Source organism: Bos indicus, chromosome 23, assembly GCF_029378745.1.
Source record: "Bos indicus isolate NIAB-ARS_2022 breed Sahiwal x Tharparkar chromosome 23, NIAB-ARS_B.indTharparkar_mat_pri_1.0, whole genome shotgun sequence".
Lineage (NCBI taxonomy): Eukaryota > Metazoa > Chordata > Mammalia > Artiodactyla > Bovidae > Bos > Bos indicus.
This window is the reverse complement of record NC_091782.1, coordinates 19,546,647-19,554,991: the sequence shown is the minus strand read 5'-3', so window position 1 is coordinate 19,554,991 and position 8,345 is coordinate 19,546,647.

Below are 8,345 nucleotides of genomic sequence, written 5' to 3'. Positions count from 1 at the left end.
CTAAGGAGGAAGCAAACAGAAATCCTATCTGAAGGTGTTCACCTTTTCCCGAGGCTGCTAAGTATTTCCAGCAGTTTCTACAGAAGAATAGAAGCTTGCAACTAAAATTCAGCCCCAATATGAGGAAACAAGGTACCAAGATGGAGAGCCAGCAGCAACAGACAGTGGAATCAGGCTGCAAACACTTCTGGTTTGAGAAATATCAAACGAAACAGAACTGATTTTCAATAAATGGCAGAGAACCTTTAAAATATAAGTTCAGGGTCCTTAGATTTGTAAAAGAATAAAAGAGAACTTCTAGAAAATAAAAGTCTAGAAATGAAATAAAATAGAAACCAAAAACTCAGTGGAGACAATGAAACAGCAGACCAGCACACAGAGAAACTTTGTGACCTGGAAGGCCACGTGAACTGGAGAAATTATCCAGAAGGCAACCCTAGGAGATAAAGAGGTGGGAAGTGTAAAAGAAATTAAAAGCCATAGAAGATAGAGTGAAAAGGTCCCAGATTTGTCTAATCAGAGTCTCAAAAAGTAGGGAAAGAGGAAATGGGGCAGGGGCGTAAGGGCTGAGAATGGACCACAACTTAGGACTGACACCAAGCCACAGATTCGGGATGTGAGCTGAGCTGGAAAGATAAAAAGTGAGGAATCTGGATGCTCAGAGATGAGGCACGTGACAAGAAGCCGGACCTCAGAGTGTGCTGATGGGGCAGGCACCCTGAGCACTAGTCTCCTGGGACTGAAAGGAGGTTCAGAGCCTCAGGGGGGCTTTGAAGCCCAAAACCTCATCATTCCTCCAATGGAGAATCAATGGGAAACATGCCTGCTCCCAGATGACATAGCAAAAACAGCAGAACAGCTCCATTTTGTTCTTTGGGGGCAATATACTTTTAAGAAAGGGAGAGAAGAGATAGTTTTGATCCTGATCCATTGTATAGATTGGGGGATTGAAGCACAGAGAACAGATTCTGAAAACAGAGTTTTGCAAAAGTTACGTGGCAGTCCCAGAATTGGAGCTCTTTCTGTCTATCTCGGGGCAGGCACCTCTTGGGTAACTCATCCAGTCATTCATACTCACTATGTGTTTGATATATCAAGTGCAGTGATGGATGGAGCCACTGGCCTCCTTTCCAGCCCTGATGAGACTTTCAAAATTAAAAGCAAAGTCAAAACCACTCTGGGCTCAGGTCTGGATGCCGTCTCTTTAGACAAAGTTCTAATTACCCATGACCGCCTACACCTGATGACTTGGACCAGCCAATTGTGATGCAGTGTTGACATTATGTGAGTGACGTGCACATGAGAACATCTGGACCTAACAGCTGTCCCTGGGACCTGAAAATGTGTCATATGGTTCTGTGTGTAGTGTGGTGGAACAGCAGACAGAAACTCAGACATGCTGAATTGCATGGGTGTGTCTGGTTCCTCCCCCACCTCCATCTTTACCTTCTCCATTCCAAGATGATTTTGTTTCTCTTGGTAGCAGTTATGTTTTCCAGTTATCTGAACTCTAAGTCTATGATTGTCACAAGTTACTTAACATCTTTAAGCATCAGTTTTCTTAACTGTACAAGGGGCTCTGTGTTATGTCTTGGAATTAAACCAGACTACATATGTTTTGGAGGAGGAAACAGCAACCCACTCCAGTATGCTTGCATGGGAAATCCCATGGACAGAGGAGCCTTGTGGGCTACAGTCCGTGGAGTCACAAAGAATTGGGCACAACTGAGTGATTAAACAACAACAGCAAACATTTATATTTTGGTCATTTATCGGGCTTATTTCCCATATTATGATTAAGTTAAGCAGCCAAAAGATTGTATTCTCCTATGATTATAGTGTGTGTTAGTCGCTCAGTCATGTCTGACTCTTTGTAACCTCATGGACTCTAACTTGCCAGGCTCCTCTGTCCATGGAATTCTCCAGGCAAGAATACTGGAGTGGATTGCCATTCTCTTCTCCAAAGGATCTTCCCAACCCAAGGGAGAACCTGGGTCTCCTGCCTTACAGGCAGATTCTTTACTATCTGAGCCCAGACAGAGTTAATTTTGGGTTCAAGTTTGAAAAGAAGACTTAGAAAATTGTCATTCAATCTCAAAATGTGCTAAGCAGGATGTCTAAAGAAAGAATAAAAATGCCTAAGGGGAAAAATTAGGTAAATTAGAGTTTAGCTTTCTTTAGATTCATATTTGACAGTGATTCTCAGCTGGGACAGCCTAACCATTTCTGGATTTCAAAAGACATTCTTCCTGTTTTGCCACATTCTGCATTTTTTTTTTTACTCCGCCACACTAAATTTGGCTCAAGGATTGAGAGGAGAGCTGATGGCACAAAGAGGTAATGTTTGCATGTGTACATATTAGAGGATCAAGAGTGTGGGCAGACAGAGGGCTGAACCTGGAACCTGTCTGAATCTGAGGGAGGGGACTGCAGTGCCATAGCCATAAACTGCTGACAATTCAAAAAGTGTGTCAGAGACCAACTAACGTTGGGAAATTCCAGTCTACACATTTAAAGCGCAGGCACAGTGGGTGGTCCAGAGGGATCCAGCAAGAACATGACAGTAGGAAAAGAAGGAAAGGAAAAATTAGATTCAATCAAAGGGGAAAAAATTCCAAATGGTGAGTTCGTTCTATTTGGCTGCAGCGTAACCCCTCCAGGGAACATGGTGGAACTTGAGTCACTGAAACCTTGGCTGGGAAAAGTCATGGAGGATGTACTATAGACAGAGCTGCAGTTTGGATTAGTCTGGTGGTGGGAGCAAGAGACCCAGGAGGTGATTTGCATGGGCATTGCTCTGATTCAGCAGACATGCCCCCTGCTGACAGAGTCTGCTGAGGGGCCGACTCCGGCCAGGGTGATGGGCTGAGCCTGGCCGCGTGTGAATGGCTGTGTGTGTGTAAAGGGAGATGTTTTCCAAGTCATCATGGCCTCGTTTCCTCAGACTGACGAGGATGTTTGGATAGTTAGCACGTTCCCTCTCATAATAAATTTCACATTTCTTGCAGAGAGTTTATTTTACAGGGAAAAAAAAAAGAAGAAGCAGGGGAAAGGATATTCCATCTGAGTTTGCAGGAAATAATCTTGTTAATTAGAAAACCTCCACACATTTCGGATTTTCCAATAGTGCTTAAGTTCACTGCCGTCATATGTATGTGTGTTTTTTAGAAAAGCAAGCTGCTATTAATTATTTATTTTTCCTAGAAAGTACTGGTGGAGGTGTGATTTCTGCGAAATTAGGCTATTTTGGGTCATCCGCATGATCAATACAGAATGCCATGTTCTGTGAGGTTGGATTCATAAAGTGCTTTGAAGCCAGGAAGCATCACTATAAAAGTGGTAAAAACCAAGATGTTATATGCAGGATCACCCATACCTAGCACAAACTGGGTCGGCAGACAATGGTCAGGGACTTCCCTGGTGATCCGATACTTCCATTGCAAAGGGTACAGGTTTGATCCCTGGTCAGGGAACTAAGATCCCACATGCCATGCGGAAAAGCCAAAAAAAGTTGTTAAATAAATAAAATAAATAAGAATAAAATAGTGTTTATTTTTTAAAATTTTTATTGGAGTACAGTTGCTTTACACTACTGTGTTAGTATCTCCTGTACAGCAGAGTGAATCTCTGTACATATACACGTATCCCCTCTTGTTTGCATTTTCTTACCATTTAGGTCACCACAGAGCATTAAGCAGAGCGCCCTGTGCTATGCAGTAGGTTCTCATTAGTTATCTATTTTATGTGTGTGCATGAGTGCTAAGTTGCTTCAGTTGTGTTCAACTCTTTGAGACTGTGTGGACCACAACCTGTCAGGCTCCTCTGTCCATGGAATTCTACAGGCATGAATACTGGAGTGGGTTGCCATGCCCTCCTCCAGCTATCTATTTTACACATAGCATCAAAAAAACAAAGACAGTGGTCAACAATTACATATTGACTGATTGATTTGGTAAGTTGTCCAAAGTAATACCCCCTCCAGGGTCTCTGCAAGGAGCAATGATGATTAGCTTTTTCAAAACCAGTTTGCTTTTCATTTCAAAAACACACAGGAATCCAAGATACAGGCAGAGGGGGTGGGGTAGAATCTAGATTTTACATTAAGAAACCTGAATTTCACTGAGGAAACCAGAAGGGAAAGAGACACGTGTACCCCAATGTTCATCGCAGCACTGTTTATAATAGCCAGGACATGGAAGCAACCTAGATGTCCATCAGCAGATGAATGGATAAGAAAGCTGTGGTACATATACACAATGGAGTATTACTCAGCCATTAAAAAGAATACATTTGAATCAGTTCTAATGAGGTGGATGAAACTGGAGCCTATTATACAGAGTGAAGTAAGCCAGAAGGAAACACACCAATACAGTATACTAACACATATATATGGAATTTAGAAAGATGGTAATGATAACCCTGTATATGAGACAGCAAAAGAGACACTGATGTATAGAACAGTCTTATGGACTCTGTGGGAGAGGGAGAGGGTGGGAAGATTTGGGAGAATGGCATTGAAAAAAAAAAAAAAAAGAAACCTGAATTTGAATGCTAGCCTTCTCTAACTCATCAAAGGACTTAAGCAATAGCCCATCAGCCCACCCAGCCTTAGTTTCTGAGTCTATGAGATTGGGGAGCTATTAATAGCTCCAGTGCTTCTTGCAGTTCCCCTAACCTTGCAAACCCTTCCTCTGCCTGGTAGCAGCCAGAGCCATGCTACCCAGCGCTTATCCTGTTTGCAGTTGCCCAGGAGTCAGCGATGGGCACCTCTGCTGCTATTTCAAGAAAAGACACAATATTTGTAAGAATATCCTCGTAAAGTAGTAAGTGGGTTACCCAAGGGGGGTTGCCAACACAGCAGAGCAAAGATAAATCAAAAATAAAATTAAAAAAAGAATTGGGACCCCTAGTTCCGGCTCTAATTCTGTTTTTGAACTGACTTGCTTTAGGATCGTGGATAAGCCGTTCAACATGGGACTAGACCATGTGTTATGCAAATATAAAAAGGCGTTATCAATAGCAATGATTCATTAAGTGTATGTTTGTCTCCTGGTTTGTTCATTCGTTTGCTTATTTATTTAGCTATCCTTGGGTATCTTCCTGTCCAAAGGGTCTATAGTAGCTTAAAAATGAGGTAACCCTCTAAAGAAAACCCTCCAAATCAGACCCCCTTATCTGGCTCTCCCTCAATATTTTTAAATATTTTTTAACCAAGCTTTTTTTTTTTTTTTTTTCCAGCCACACCATGGGGCACGTGGGATCTCAGCTCCCTGACCTGAAGGAAACTGACTTCTTGTCCCCTACCTAGGAAGCATGGAGTCTTAACCACTAGACTACCAGAGAGGTCGCTCTCTCAATATTTTAACGCTGGGCATTAGGAAGGCAGTGAGCCACTGGCTGCCCTGCTCCAATCCTGGTCCTGCTCACTGACCCACTAGCCATGTAAATTGGGGAAATCACTTTACTCTCTGGAAGTTGGAGTCTGCAGTGATTCTAAAACATATCCTTACATTCTTTACTCCCTTCCTATTAAGAGATGATGCCTCATTCCCCTCCCTTTGAATCCAGCCAGCTCTGTAATTCACTCCTAACTCACTGAGGTACAGTGTGCGGTGGAAGTGACACTGGGTGACGTCAAGGTTAGGACTGGGGTGCGTGTGGACCCGTCTAGCACAACACAAGGGACTGGCATCTAGAGATGTTCTTCTAGCTTCTCCCTTGATGTGAAGTGAAGTGAAGTCTCTCAGTCGTGTCCAACTCTTTGCAACCCCATGGACTGTAGCCTACCAGGCTCCTCCATCCATGGATTTTCCAAGCAAGAATACTGGAATGGGTTGCCATTTCCTTCTCCAGGGGATCTTCCCGACCCAGGGATTGAACCCGGGTCTCCCGCATTGTAGGCAGACGCTTTTACCATCTCAGCCATCAGGGAAGTCCCCTTGATAACATAGGATGTGTAATGCTGGAGATATCCTACATGTATGGATAGTGCATAGAGACGTGCCCCCAAAGATGGGCAGAGTGTGAATCAGGAGAAGACGGAAGAGAGGTAGCCCTTTTGAGGAAGGGCGTGCGTTCTCAGCCGCTCAGCCTTGTCCAGCTCTTTACAACCCCATGGACTGTAGCCCGCCGGGCTCCTCTGTCCATGGAATTTTCTGGGCAAGAACACTGGAACGGGGTGCCATTTCCTCTTCCCGGAGATCTTCCCAACTCAGGGATCAAACCCGAGTCTCCTGCGTCTCCTGCATTGGCAGGCGGGTTCTTTACCATTAGCGCCCCCTGGAAGGGCAGGGCCAGGCCAGGAAGAAAGTGGGAACAGGACGCCTCCTGAGCTTGTGGGGAGAGACGGACTGAGTGGCTGAGGGCACTGCCGAGGGGAGTGGGGCTGACAAGCCACGAGCCCCACATCGCGAGATGCCTGTCGCCTGGCTGTCTGCGCCCCTTCCTTCTGGCTCGCCCCAGTCCTGCTCGATCGTTTGGAAGCAGCGGCTTTTTCCCAGAGCTGGCGTTTGGCGGTTGGCAAGGAGCACCCGCCTTCTCTCAACAGCCCTCCGTCTTCTTGTCTTCCCCTTTCCAAAGGGGTGAATACATTTCTCTTCTGCTGCGTGTGCCAACATACCTCGAATTTGCTGGCAGCAGGCACTTCTCATGTGTTGGTTTTGGAACCTTTTTAGCAGTTTGTCCTATTTCTCTTCCATCTGGGCTAGAAACATGCCAACCAGGATTTCTCTGGATTTTTTTCCTTAACCCCGGGCTGCAGCCCAAGGCAGTGAGCATCCAGGGCTCCCTGGGTCTCAGGGTCCATCCCTGCCTGGTACCTACCTCCCCTCCACAGCTCTCACCAGGCACCATGGCCATCAGTCCCCCAGGCATAGTCCCAACTTGTAGTGACCCCTTGAACTTTGTGCCTGGAGGCCAGGTTATTGCAAAAGGACATTTGAGCTTCCACTGGAAATTGGTAATATATATTCTTGGCAGCAGCAAGGACAGGCTGTGAAAATTTTTTCAGTGTTGGACTTCTTTTAAGGAGTAGAGTTTGGTTTTAGCGTACTCCTAGGCAGTGAAATGGGAAAACCAGGCTAAAGATGAGGGTGGCAGGTGGAACCCAGAGCCCCGTGTCTGGAGAACATCAGGACCCGTCATCTGATAGGGGCTCAGTGATCATCTGCCAGATGAGATTTAGCAGGAAGCCACACATGGTGATATTTCAACTTCACTTTATTAGATCGATTGTCCCACTGGGTCAACCTCGTAACATAATCACTAACCTTTCAGGTCTGTATCTCCCCTCGCGGCTCCCTTCTGCAACAACTGGAAAGCCTGGCCTCAACCACCAGCCCCCACACCGGGCTCCTGGCCAACTTCCCCCAAGGTCCCCTGGCCTCCAAACCTGGGCCTCTCCAGTCCACTCTGCAGACCACAACTACTGCTTATCTTCCTAAAAACAGACCTGCTAAACGTGGGATCCTGGATGGGACCCTGGAACACAAAAAGAGCACTGGGGACTTCCCTGGTGCTGCAGTGGGTAAGAATCTACCTGCCAACACAGGGGACACGAGTTCGATCCCAGGTCTGGAACAATCCCACATGCCGCGGAGCAACTAGTTCCGTGTACCACTGCTCTAGAGCCTGCAAACTGCAACTACTGAAACCCGTGTGCCTAGAGCCCATGCTCTGCGACAAGAGAAGCCACTGCAATGAGAAGCCCACGTGTCACGAGGAAGAGTAGCTTTCGCTTGCTGCGACTAGAGAAAGCTCATGCAGAAATGAAGACCCTGCACAATCAAAACTAAAGACATTTTTTTAAAAAGACGAACATCAGTAGAGAAAACTGGGAGAGTCTGAATAGAGTCTGAAGCATAATTAATAATGATATATCTATGTGATTCTCATGGTGTTGACAAACCCGTATAAGTCCTTAATAATAGGAGGAACTGGCTAAACTGAAACCTCTGTACTATCTTTGCAACTTTTCTCTGAATCTAAAATTATTCTCGTAACAAAAAATTATGCCAAATGAAGCAGATTCAACCATGTCGCTCTCCTGCTTAAAACTAGGGTAGCCAATGGACTTATCTATGAAACAGAAATAGATTCTCAGACAAAGAGCACAGATGGGCAGTTGCCAAGAGAGAGGTAGAATGCAGAGGGATGGACTGGGAGCTCCAATCCTAGAATTCTACTGCATAGAAACACTCACAAAGGCCTCAAGATGTATGCACAAGGATGTTCTGTTATAGCAAAATATTGAGGATAATCTGCATGTTCTTCAATAAGGAAAATAGCTATATACATTGAAGTACATTCATGGAATGGAAATACAAGGCAGCCATTAAAACAATGAG